We start from the raw sequence: 13,606 nt of genomic DNA on the forward strand, positions 1-13,606 counted from the left end.
GGTACATTCTATTTTTTGACAATTCAAACTATGGGGAAGTTCTTTCTGTAGGGTAAAAATATGCTTTATGGTAACTTCTAGCCATTAGATTTCCCTCTCTTCTCCTTAAAAAAGAATTTGACAACATTCTTATTAATTTAGACCAAGGCTTATATTACAGGAACCAGACTTTGTTTCTCATGGGAATAATTTAATAGCTCATATAAATAACTAAAATCCTATCAGGAACCAGCCCATCTTTACTCCTTTTCTTTCTTTGTTTTTTTTTTTTACTTCCCATGTACCATTAATTATTTTTGTTTCTCTTTTGATATGGGAGATAATGACACCCAAGGAGAAGACAATCATTAAAGACACAGAAAAACCAACAACAGAACAAGAATTAAATGTGAGCATCAAAGAATGGTCTGCTCTCCACAGAGCATGTGCAAAATAAGTGGCATCAGGAAGTGAAATGTTTTGAAAAAAAACTAATTAGTAGTTACTTTTTTGCTGAAAATTGGTTAATATGGTAAGATCATGTATCAGCTTTGTGTTTCCCTGTATCTATTAAATATGAAAACCAAGCATATTCATCTTCTCAAAAAATATTTATTGTTTTTGGGTGGAGCCAAGATGCCAGAGTAAAGGCAGGGACTTGCCTGAGCTCTCCCCCAAACCCTTCCAACTATCTTTAAGTAATGACTCTAAACAAATTCTAGAGCAGGAGAATACATAAAAAGAGGGAGTGAAACAATTTTCCAGCACAAGATAACATAGAAAGTTGGCAGGAAAAGTCTGTTACCCTGGGGGAGAGAAGATCACTGTCCAGCATAGGCCATGCCAGCACAAACTGGGCCCCAGGAAACCAGGAGCAGGCCTCAGGGTGACTGAATCAGTGGCAGCAGTGCCAGTTTCCAGACCTCTCAGCCCACAGATGATAACAGGATTGAATAATAGGTCAGAAGAATATTTACAAGGGTCCCTTTGTTGGCACCCAGGGAAGGACTTTGTTGCATTGCCTATACTTGGATCTGGGTCATAGCCCTGGGTTTTAGTCCCAATGCAGGGAGGAGCATTAGCACAGCAGAGCTTTCAGACACAAGGGAGCAGAGACCCTGGTCACTGTTCCATGGTTGAAAAGAGTACTTGTGGTCACTCACAAACCAGTGCACAGTACAGGAGAGTGGCAAGCACATCTCTCCCTAGATCATCCCACCTTGGAAGAGGCAAAAACTTAAAAGCCCCCAGAATTACCTCTGAAGGCAGCTCACAAAAATGCTAAAGCTTGAAACAGGACCTTCTTCAGTGGGGAAGCAGAGTCCCACTTTAGCACAGAGTTAAAAGTCAAGAAATAGACTAGAAAATTTGCAAACAACAGAAAAAAAAATCTGACCATGGTGACATGGTGACAAGGAAAATCAAAACACACACTCAGAAGACAACAATGTCAAAATCCTTGCATCCAAAGCCTCAAAGAAAACTATGAATTGGATTTTAATCCACGAATCACCTCCTGAAAGAGATCCCAAAATGAAGACTCCCAGGAATATAATAGCTAAATTCCAGAGCTCCTAGATAAGGGAGAAAAAATTGCAAGCAGCCAAAAAGAAACAATTCAACTGTCATGGAGCCACTGTCAGAATAACACAAGATTTAGCAGCTTCTATATTAAAGGACCAGGGGGTTTGGAATATGATATTCTGGAAGGCAAAAAAGCTAGGATTACAACCAAGAATCACCTACCCAGCAAAACTTTGTATAATCCTTCAGGGGGAAAAATGGATATTCAATGAAATAAAGGACTTTTAAGAATTTCTAATGAAAAGACCAGAACTGAATAGAAAATGTGAGTTTCAAATACAAGATGCAAAAGAAGAAAATGTGAGTTTCAAATACAAGATAGAAAAGGTGAACAGGAAAGAGAAATCATTAGGGATTTGATTAGGTTAAACTGTTTATATTCCTACATGGGGAAATGATATTTTTGACTCCTAAAAGCTTTCTCATCATTAGGACAGTTAGAAGGAGTATACATAAACGAAAGCAAAAGTCTGAGTTGAATGTCATGGTATGATTTTCTAAAGAAATAAAATTAAGAGATGAGAAAGAAGAATGCACTGGGAGAAAAGGAAAGGGAGAGGTAGAATGGTATAAACTGTCTGGCATAAAAGATTCCTGAGCTTTTAAAGTGGAGAAGGAAATGGGGAAAGGGGGAAGGGAGCACATGAACCTTACTCTCATTGGAATCAGCTCAAAGAAGGAATAATAAAAACATTCAGTTCCATGTAGAAATCAATCTTACTATGCAGGGAAGGGAAGGGGATAAGAGAAGATGGAAGTGGGGAGCTGATAGAAAGGATGGCAGTCTGGGGATGGTAAAAGTCAGAAGCAAAAACTTTTGAGAGTGGACAAGGTAAAAGGAGAGAGAAAGAGTAGGATAAACAGGGAAAATAAGATGGAGGAAAATGCATAGTTGGTAATCATTACTGTGAAAAAAATTTTACAGTGAGTTTCCCTAACAAAGACTTCATTTCTCAAACATATAGGAAACTGAGTCAAATTTATAGAAATAAGAGTCATTCCTCAATTGATAAATGGTCAAAGGATAGGAACAGGCAGTTTTTCAATGCAAATTAAAATACCTCTGAGCTACTGTCTCAAACCTGTCAGACTGGCTAATATAACAGAAAAAGAAAATGACAAATGTTGGAGGGGATGTGGAAAAATTAAAACACTAATGTAATACTGCTGAAGTTGTACACTGATTCAACCATTCTGGAAAGCAATTTGGAACTATGCCCAAAGGGACCTAAAGCTATGCATCCTCTTTGACCAAGAAATACCACTACTAGGTCTGTATCCTAAAGAAATTTTTAAAAAAGGAAAAGGACCAGTGTGTATAAATATATTTACATCTGCTTTTAGTGGTGGCAAAGAATTGGAAATTGAGGGAATATCCATCAATTGGGAAATGGCTGAACAAGTTGTTTTATGTGATTGGGAAGGAATACTATTGTGCTTCAAGAAATGATGAGCAGGATGCTCTCAAAACACATGGGAAGACTTACATGAATTGATGCAAAGTGAAATGAGCAGAATCAGAAGAACATTGTACACAGTAACAGCAATACTGTATGATTATATACTACGAATGACTTAGCTTTTCTCAGCAATAAAATGATCCAAGACAATTCTGTATGACTTATGATGAAAGGTGCTGTCCATCTCCAGAGAAAGAACTAATGGAGCCTGAATGCAGATCGAAGATGCTTTTTCTTTACTTTCTTTTTTTTTTCTTAGGTTTTTTTGTCTGTCTTTTCTTTCACAGAATGACTTAAATGGAAATGTGTTTCGCATTACTTCACATATATAACCTATGTCAAATTGCTTGCCTTCTCAATGGTAGGGGAGGGGGGGAGAGAATTTGGAACAGAAAATCTGAAGAAAAAAGAATGTTAAAATCATTTTTACAATTGGGAAAAATAAAATATTAAATAATATTTTGCAATATTGTTTTCTATTTTTAAAGGAAAGAAGTAAATAAATTTTCTTTTGAAAGGCACATTCAAATGTAAGCAGAAAGCATGGGTTATGTTTCACAGATGATTGCAACTGCTAACAGTTTTTTTTTCCTCCCATTTACCAGAAGAAATCAAATGAAGCCAGTTTGCCTCTAGGGTTTTAAACATTATTATAATTCATCTTAATAATGAAATCCAAATTAACTAAAAGAAGACAAAATGAGAGGGAAACCCTTTCTCTGTCAATAAATAGTTTTATTCAATAAATAGTGGGAAAAAATAATATCTTTAGGGAATAGTTAAATAGGCTGGCAAAATTGTAGCCATGTAGGTAAACCCCTGGACTGAGATGGCTACCAAAATAAAGCATATGAACATGTGAATGCAGAAATTGATAATTCACCCTCCCTGGATCAACCCACCCACCAGGCCCACCTCTCTTCTCATGTACCCAGCAAAAAAGTAGGAGCAATTGAGTACCCAGCCTTCTCATCCCTGACCCAGCCTATCCACTTTTAACCCTGTGGTAACCCCTGAACCTTCCCCACACCCTTAATTTTCAGAAGAATTGTCTATTTCCCTTTCTTCCTTCTGGTTGGACACTGACATCATCCCCTATATAATATATATATATATACATATGCATATACATATATATGTATACATACATATGCCTATATATATAAATATGCGTATGCATATATTAGCATATGTAAAACAGATTTGAAACAATTGGCATGACAATTATGCTAAAAGTGTGCACATGGACTTCCAGGTAACATGATCAATAATATGGAAGATTAAAAAATTTCTCTGATTGACTGGCAACTTCTAAAACCTCTCAAAATAGGTATGATATAAAACATGAGATAAAAACAATTGTGGCTATCTTCATAGTCTAGGATATCAAACATCCAACTGAGTTAAAAGCCTGGTAAGTTAATACACTATTCCCTATCCACAAAACTATGGCAGGAGGGTAACATTGTTGACTTGCCTGCTAGCGACAGAATTCTACATCACCACCCTTCCTCCATCTACCACCTTAGTGCTGCTGAGATGCAAATGGCAGAAATGTATTCAGGTCTTCCTAAGGATCACTACATTAGTAAAGAGTGCCACCACATAGCTTAGTCAGAGACTGAGAAATAGAGGAAGTAGGAGGACGCATGAAGCTTCATAGTATTCCACTAAGCTGGAGAAAAGGTGCCCAGCAACCAAAAGGTATCAGTTAGGTCCCACCAGAAGTCATATCAGGCAGAGACCAAGGCTGGTGAACTGTTAATTGCATAGTATGGAAGGAGGCCAACTCTTTGACAACCAGATCCCCAGGGAAAGGATGGAGGCATAGACCTTACTAAAGAATTAGTAGCCAGAAAGTGAGTACTACGGAAAACAATTTTTTTTTTAAAGAAACTGAAATTGCCATTTATCTCAGGAAGAAGAAAACTTATTTGAAGACCTTGAGCATAAAGATATAAACAAACAAGGAAGCTATTAATAATAGAAAGACTAATGACTTCCAGATCAGGTAGATAAGTTCAACCCTTTATGAATAAATATTGCAAAACAAAGGGGAAAAAAAAAAACCAACACCTGATGAGACAGAGGAACCTATGAATTCCTAAGAGAGAATGAAACTACAAGAAATAAGAATTGTGACAGCAGAATTTAGAGCCTATATAGAAGAAATAATTGGCAAAAGAAAAGAAAAACTTTAATCTAAGGTGGTCTCACACACACACACACAAAAAAAACAAAGAAATAATAAATGATTAGGAATGAAAATACATGGGCAGGCAAAGTCAAGATGGTGGAGAAAGGCCAGGAAGTTGCCTGCTTTCTCCCCAGTTTCCCTCAGAAACACTAAAGCAAGCCTCTAAATGGATTCTGGAGTGACAGAACCTATAAAAACATGGAGTGAAATAATTCTCCAGGTTTAGATAACTTGGAAGGAAATGTCTGTCTCAATTGGGTAAAGGAGCATTGGCGGGGGATAAATAGTCGAGTGCAGATGCTGTCCAGGATATCCAGCAGGACCCACAGAACCAATAAGCAAGTGAGGTCCCAAGGTCCTGGCTCAGCAGGCCAGTGACACAGCAAGCTAACTGTGAGTCCTTTAGCCCCAGCATAGAATGCAAACTGCCAGACCCAGAACCCTGGCACAACAGGCACAACTAGGCTAGGCCACACCAGTGCAGTGGGCAAGCTGCCAACACCTGAGACCCTAGTGCAGAAAGCCAGTGACCAGGCCCCTGGTCCCCAGCACAAGAAGCTTGGAACAGTGCACCCTGTGCCCCAAGAGCAGAGCTCAATTTTAAAAGGTCATGAAATAAGCTAAAAATGAAGAAAAAATAGGAAAGAGTCCTGACCACAGAAAGCTATTATGGGAAAAGAAGATAAAAATAAAGATAAAAATAAAAATTCATAAGAGAACAACAGTGTCAAAATGCCTACATGCAAAACCTCAAAGGTTAAGACGAACTGGTCTCAAGCCCAAAACCCTTCCCGGAAGAGCTCAAAAGGATTTTAAAAATCAAATAAGAGAGGTAGAAGAAAAAATTGGGAAAAGAATGAGAGTTATGCAAGAGAGAGTCAATAGCTTGGAAAAGGAAGGACAAAAATTGACTGAAGAAAACAATTCCTGAAAAAAATACAATTGGCCAAATGGAAAAAAAAAAAGTCCACTAAAGAAAATGACTCCTTAAAAAGTAGAATTGTCCTAATGGAAAACCAGGTAAAAAAGCTAACTGGAGAAAATAATTCCTTAAAAATAGAACTGGGGAAATGGAAGGTATGAGACTGTTATGGTAATTAGGGTGGGCCTTATTTTTTTTTAACTGTTTTCTCTTTTAGAATGCTAAAGTAATCAAGTGCCTTTGATTTAAGTCTTGCTAGGTGCTAAGCCCCAGGTCCACACCTTTTTGCTAACTAGGTTTGAAGCCCCAGGCCCACACCCTTTTGCTGATTAGGTATGAAGCTTTTAAGCCCTAACTCAGAGGTTAGCATTTTGCTTTGGGGCTCTCACTCACTAGAAGAGTATCCTGTGATTTGACCTGATGAGACTGAGTAGCTGCTGGAGCTCCCTGGCTTTGAAAACCCAGATGTTGGTGCCTCACTCTCTGGTAACTATGTAATTCTTTGGTCAGACAGATGGGAAGCCTCTCTATTGATCTCTCTGTGTCATTTGCTCTGTTTATATAATGTATATTTATAATTTCTGTTTGTATTTGCTCTGAAGTTCAGAGCACTGGCTTTTCCCCCTGAACTAAGTGAATGATATATATATTTGACTAAAGTGAGATTGTAGACCCCTTAAAGTTGCTTTTCTTAGAAAAGCAGATCAAAGAACCTGTGCTAGCAGCCTTCCTGTGTGCTGGTGTTGTTGGTCTTATGCCCCCATAGCAGCTGCTAGCAACATTGTGGTTACGGAGACATCAAGAATCAAACAAAATCAAAAGAATGAAAAAATAGAAGAAAATGTAAACTACCTCAGTGGAAAAACAACTAACTGGGAAAATATATCCATGACAGAGAATTTAAGAATTATTGGACTACCTGAAAGCCATGATCAAAAAAAGAACCTGGACAGCATCTTTCAAGAAACTGTGTAGGGAAACTGCCCTGAGATCCTAGAACCAGAGGTCAAAATAATCATTAAAAGAATTCACCTATCACCTCCTGAAAGAAATCCCAAAATGAAAACTCGAAGGAGTATTGTAGCCATTTAGTAGACTTACATATTATTTCCCACATATTTAGTTCTTTTTGGATATACAATGTGCCACTGTGAAAATGTCTGTTTGAAATATCTTGTATGTAATGTGAATTTAGTTATGGAAGCAAACTGGTAAGTGCTTCTCTCCATTGTGCTATATCTGTTACATATGTTGCTGCTTTTTTATTTTTTCTGTGTATGTTTTTCTGAGGTGACTTTCTAGGATGTCAGTTAACAATTTTTTATTCTGGTATTTGGAACTATGTTGTACAAGAACAGGTGCCAGGCCTGTTGAAACTGATTTTGCAAGGGACTAAAAAATTTCCAACCCAGGACAAACCCCCAAAAGTAGTCAGCTGATCATAAAATCCACAGGATTGTGTTTCTTCCTAATTTGGAAATAAAGAAAAACAAGATCAGCTCTCAGACTAGAAGGGTGGTGGTGATGGTGATGGTAGAAGTTTTCACAAAGGGAAATGGAAGTAGTTTGGAGGACTTTCAAGGAGAGTTGAGAGAGAATAAGGGAAAGATGGCATTAGTCACTTGGCAGCAGTGCAACAGGAGCAGCAATTGGTGTCTGCCACATCTGGAATTCTCTTTTTTAAGACGCATGGAAAGTGTGGACTCAAGTAGTGGTACAATGGTAGTGAGGCATACAGGTAGGAGATATATAGAAATAGATCTCGATCAGTATCTAGACATAGGTTTAGATATAGATTTAGAATGAGATAGAGATAGAGATGGAGATAGAGATAGAGATAATGACAGAGATAGAGATAGAGATAGAGATAGAGATAGAGATAGAGATAGAGATAGAGATAGAGATAGAGATAGAGATATATGGCGATGTGGTAATTCACAGTTCCTGGCACTTCGGGCCTGGAGGTCCTTTCTTGAGTCCACAGTTGGTATTCTTCTTAGTGCAATGAATCATGTTTCTCAACATTGTCTCTTTCTTTGAGTAACTATCTTTCTACATCCATTTTTCCATAGTGTGTCACTCTTCCCTTCATGTGTTTCCTTCTACTGGTACAGTCTCTTAGATCCCAGCTAGATGCCCTTTCTCTGAAAGGTCTCTCTCTCTCTCTCTCAAGACATGGGAAGTAGGGAAGGAAAAGTAGCTGTAAGGCAAACAAGTAGTGTGAATATTTTTACTTAATTTTATATATGAGAAAACTAAGGTACCAAGTAGAAATTACTTGTCTATTGCTAGTAAGTGTCAAAACCAAGAATTCTAAGATCAGTGATCTTACCACTGTACTAAGCTATTCATGATGGAAACTCAAGGTGCATAGCCTGAAAGATCCAACCTCTTGTTTTTTTACAGAGTACTAAATTTAAACTCTTTAGATGAAGGACAGTGGCAAAGGAACTGACTGAATTTGGAGCTAGAACACCCGAATACAAACACTTCCTCTGCTACTTATGTGCTATGGAAACCTAGGCAGGTGACTTCACCTTTCTTTTCCTTATTTTCCACACAGGTAAGATGAGGGAGATGGATTATAAGATCTCTAAGCTGTTTTCCAAATCTAAAACCTATAAGGGCGAACATTCTTGCAGCACCTTCTGTGTTGCAGGCATCGTGCTAAGCGTTTTACAATCATTATCTCATTTGATCCTTACAACAACCCTGGGAGGTAGGTGCTACTATTGTCCCCATTTTACAGATGAGGAAACAGAGGCAAACAAAGACTAAATAACTTGCCCAGGGTCACAGAGTTACGAATTACCTGAGGCTGGATTTGAACTCCTGTCTTTCTGACTCCAGGCCCAGCACTCTATCCTCTGCATCACCTAGCTACCCCAATAACCTATAACCCTTGTTGGTTTAATCAGGGGCATGACTATTCAATTCCTTTAGGTTAGGGTAATGATAACAGCTAATATTTATATCACTCTTAGCAAAGCAATTTACATACATATTCTCATTTGATCCTTACAACAACCCTGCAATGAACTACAATGAATGTAATAGTAGTATTATAATATGTAAGTAAAAATCAGTTTCACTATCTTTCCTGTCAAACTGAGAGTAAAACATGCCACCAAGAGGGCAAGGACATCATTCTTCTCTCAATATCCAAATGTAACTTCGTTGATTCTTGGTAGATCCATGATTTCTTCACTGTGGATACTCCTTCACACTCCTGGCAACCCCTCCACGCCTTTCCCCATTTTGTGATTCTTCCTCACATCTTTCTGAGAATCCTCTACAAAGGATCTAACCAAGGTGGTGGAAGCCCCTCTCTTTCTTTTAATATCTAGGGGTAATACTCTGACAATCCCATTCGATTTTGCCGGATGTTAGGAACCCCTATGGACGATGACCCCTTTAGCTCCCTACTCTTACTTCAACATATCACACATTGTAGAGCAAAAACTAAAGTGCCAAGGCTTTTACAGAGCAAATTTTCACTATCCTGACAAAAATGCTTCAGTTTTTGTTTCCTGGACCCAAGTGTGTATTAAATCCCTCTTGGCCTGTGTGAATCTAGCCCAATGGTACCTAATTATGCATCCAATGATAGAAGCATTAAACAATGGTCAAAATTCCATATCCATGATAACTTGCTGCTTTTTCCAATTGTTCCCAAAGATGTTCCCAAATGCCTACTCCAGAGATAAAGGATGATAGCAAAAACTAAACCACTTAGGAATTACTAACAGACCATCTCTTCTTAACTCTATGAGTTCTATGATGTAGGTATTCTTTCCATGAGTGCAAATCAAAATCAGCCATGTTTTCTCATCTTTTATAATTCTTATATTTACATCTTTATAATTTTATACATTTTTCTAAACCTTCTATAGAAGACTTTGCTCCCTTCTTACCAATGTATTGGAGATTTTCACCTGTTTCTTTTTCTAAATGTCAAGCTGTACATTTTGTCTCTTATCTCCTTGCTATAAGATCACTCTTGTCCTTGAAGATGTCTTTTATGAGACTTCTTTCAAACAAATCATCATCATAAATATGTTGCAGTCTGCCTGCACAGACCTTTTCCATTGACCTCTAGGCTATTTGTATGTTAAATTCCACTGAAGTCATGGTGCTCTGTAAGTCATAGCCATATAGCATCACTTGCAGAATATTAGTGTTCAAGAAACGGATTCCATGGCGGTAAACAGTACAAGTACATCAAAGACACTGTATAATTTCTGAAATGATGACTCATCCCTGATCTCCTCCTCCTACACAATTTTGCACTTTGCTCACATAGGTCCACGATATTGATGTACTGACTCAGTGGGCTGTCCCAACGTCTGGAGGGACTGGACAGAATCTCTTACGTGATATATAAATGTAAAGGCAAGTTCTGATTCTAATTTCTCTGATGGCTTGGTTTCTTTGGATCTGACTCTTACAGTGGAAAGTATTTCAAAATGTTTAGGAAAATGGAAAGGAAATAAACTACTAGAGTTTTGAGTGAAGGCTGAATGTTGATTTGAGTTCATGTGAAACAGTAATTCAGATTTCTATAGTTATTTAAGGGTAAACAAAATGCTTTTCTCATAGCTTTTCTGTGAGGGAGGTAAAATAAATATAATCATTCTCATTTATATAGGTGAAGAAAATTGAAACTCAGAAAGGCTAGATGACTTGAATAGATAGGAAAAACCATAGGCAGGATTTGAGTACAGTGTCCCAATTCCAAGTCCAGCATGCATTTTAAATGTTTCCCATTTTCATGAGAATAGTCTAAGGTCCAGTGCCTGGAAAGTGACATATTCTGGTACAGCAATGTGTTGAGTTATAAATATGGCTATATCAAAACCAACCCCAGACACTTTCTTTGAAAACAATCAACTGTCCATCATAGAAATTTAAAATATTTAGATTTTTCTAGATCTCAAGCAGAAATAAAATCTAACATCTGTGTCTTCAAACGTTCTTCATGGTACTTCTGGGTTGTTTTAAAAAAAAAAAAACATGATTTATCATACTTTGTTGCCTGGAAACAAATGCCTTGTAGATAAAAATGTAAATCGCTCTTGCTTTTTATTTTGATATCAGGGATTTTTGCCTTCTTCATTACTGACTGCAGTAGCAAAATAGAAGGACGAAGCAGAATGATGGATATTTTTAAGCCTGCAGAAATAACGTCAGTACAATTCACTTGATAATAACTTTTGCTGAAAAGGTTGAGCTTTCATTCGAAGAGGAAAAAGACCAAGTACCACATAAATTCCCCACGAATTCTGAGGGCATAAAAAAGCAAAAATTGAGAAACAACCTCTATCTGGATCCATACTATCTTCAGGGTGAGAAACAAGAACAGGAAGAATATGCTGTCTAATAAAAAATTAATGTAAGAGCTATTCTGATTGACAATCACATTGCTTTTTGTCAGAGTTAATTATGCTTTTAAATAACATTCAGAAATAAAGGCACAAAGTTACCTTCAAATACTTATTCCAATTGCTTAACAGATAGTACTTTTGGAGCTTATTGGGTTATTTTTCCTAGAGTTAAGTAAACTCTTTCTCTCCCTTTTTCCATTTAGTAGGTGACAGAAGGTCAGCAATGTGGTTTCTTTTGAGGAAAGAGTCAGAATCTCCTCAGTGTTGGTGTCTAGATTCTACAACTAATTTAAAGTTATAAGTTATTCTACCACATACTTATAGGGATCGCAACTCACAAAAAAATCATAGTTGTGATCTTTTAAATAGAAAAGATAAAAGACAAAAATCATGGCCTTATTTCCTTCCCCTGCTAAAGACACCATAGGAAGGCTTTCTGAAAGCTGAAGTGTAGTTTCTTCACAGTCACACCCAGATTTGAACCTCCTTGACATTCAGAGGAGTAACTGCACTCTAATGGCTCCCCAAGTATAGATTGTCAGAAGACAGAACAGTTAGTTGCTCCTACCTAAGAAATGTTGAGATTCCTCTGTTTAACGTAAAATTTAACTCAAACTCTGCAAGGTCCCCAAGTTCCATACAACTGAAGCGTCACTTAGCATACCTTCACTGTCAACAAATAATGTCTAACTCTTCTTTCCCAACCCCCACACCATGCACCTGTACCACATAACTACACAGTCTGACACGTGGGCACCCTAAGATGATTCTGATATTCATTTTGGCAAGGAGAAAAAGAGTTTGCTTTATATGGGGAGAAAGAAGAGCTCTTTATGCTGCAATTCAATTCAGTTCAGTTAAGGTCAGTTTAATTTATTTAATGTTTGTTTAATTGAATTGAGCTTAAAATGAATTGAATTTAAATTGAATTAAATAAAACTGAACTGAAAATGAGTATCTTCCTGTGGTCAGAATGTGTATAAGGAGTAAACAGGATGTAAGATGGAAAAAGGGAAAAATAGTGATACTCCCCCTCTGACTCAGGACACATCAGTGAGAAACTATTGAGAGCATATAAATGTAAATTCTTCTGTAAGGGATGGTATGATGGGGCTATTGTTGTTGGGTCCATGTAGGTTATTTATGCCTGCATGGATATGTCTAGATGTGGTTCACAGGAAGGCAGAAATAGTCATCTCTAGCATTTCCTCCTTCCCAAACCTCTCCTAGGGAGAGTTTGATTCCTGCCAGGAAAGAAAGCAGGAGGTTGGGGCCAGAGGCTGGCTGCCATTTTGATTTCTTTAGAGAGAAGAGGTACAGGGCTAGAACTATCTGTTCTCTTAAATATTGTTAGTCTAGGAGAAGTAACTTTTAGGCTTAAGCTATGCTCTTGATAGTTATTTTTTAAACAGGAAAGGAAGGCCCCAAACTATATAGCCAAGGTTTGACTCCTTTTCCACCAAATTCCAGTTCAACAAGGAACACACATAACAAATAAGTCCATTTATTCAAGTTGATAGCAAAATAGAAATCAGAAGAAAAATACGTAGGTGAATACAGACCAAACTCTATAGAGAGTAAAATGAGGTCTCTCTTTGGGAATGATATAACTTATCCCAATCAAAAGAGAGTCTCAGATATCACCCAAGGGGAAATTATTTAAAGTGTCTAGTGCAGCAAACTGGGGATAGGTTGTATGACATCACTATGCTAGAGTCAAAGTTTCAATGTGTCCAACTGTGGCTGATCAGATCAATTAGAGCTCAGAATGCTCTACCACAAGTTGGGCACAAATAGTCCATGTGAACATTTGGGGTGGATTCTCTAAATTTGCATATCCTGCATTTCCTTTGAGCTGTTTCAATTCTGCTTTGCTCATAGAGCACAGCACCTTCTCTGATGTGGGCATGCCATCTTGAGCAGTTCTGTGCCAGTGTCTCCCATGTCACACAAACAATTCCAAAGTTCTTGAGAGAGACCTTGAGAGTGTCCTTGTATTGCTTCTTCTGACCACCATGTGAATTCTTGCCCAGTGTGAGGTCTCCATAAAATAGTCTTTTTGGCAAGCGTACATTTTGCA

Source organism: Trichosurus vulpecula, chromosome 1 (genome assembly GCF_011100635.1).
Source record: "Trichosurus vulpecula isolate mTriVul1 chromosome 1, mTriVul1.pri, whole genome shotgun sequence".
Taxonomy (NCBI): domain Eukaryota; kingdom Metazoa; phylum Chordata; class Mammalia; order Diprotodontia; family Phalangeridae; genus Trichosurus; species Trichosurus vulpecula.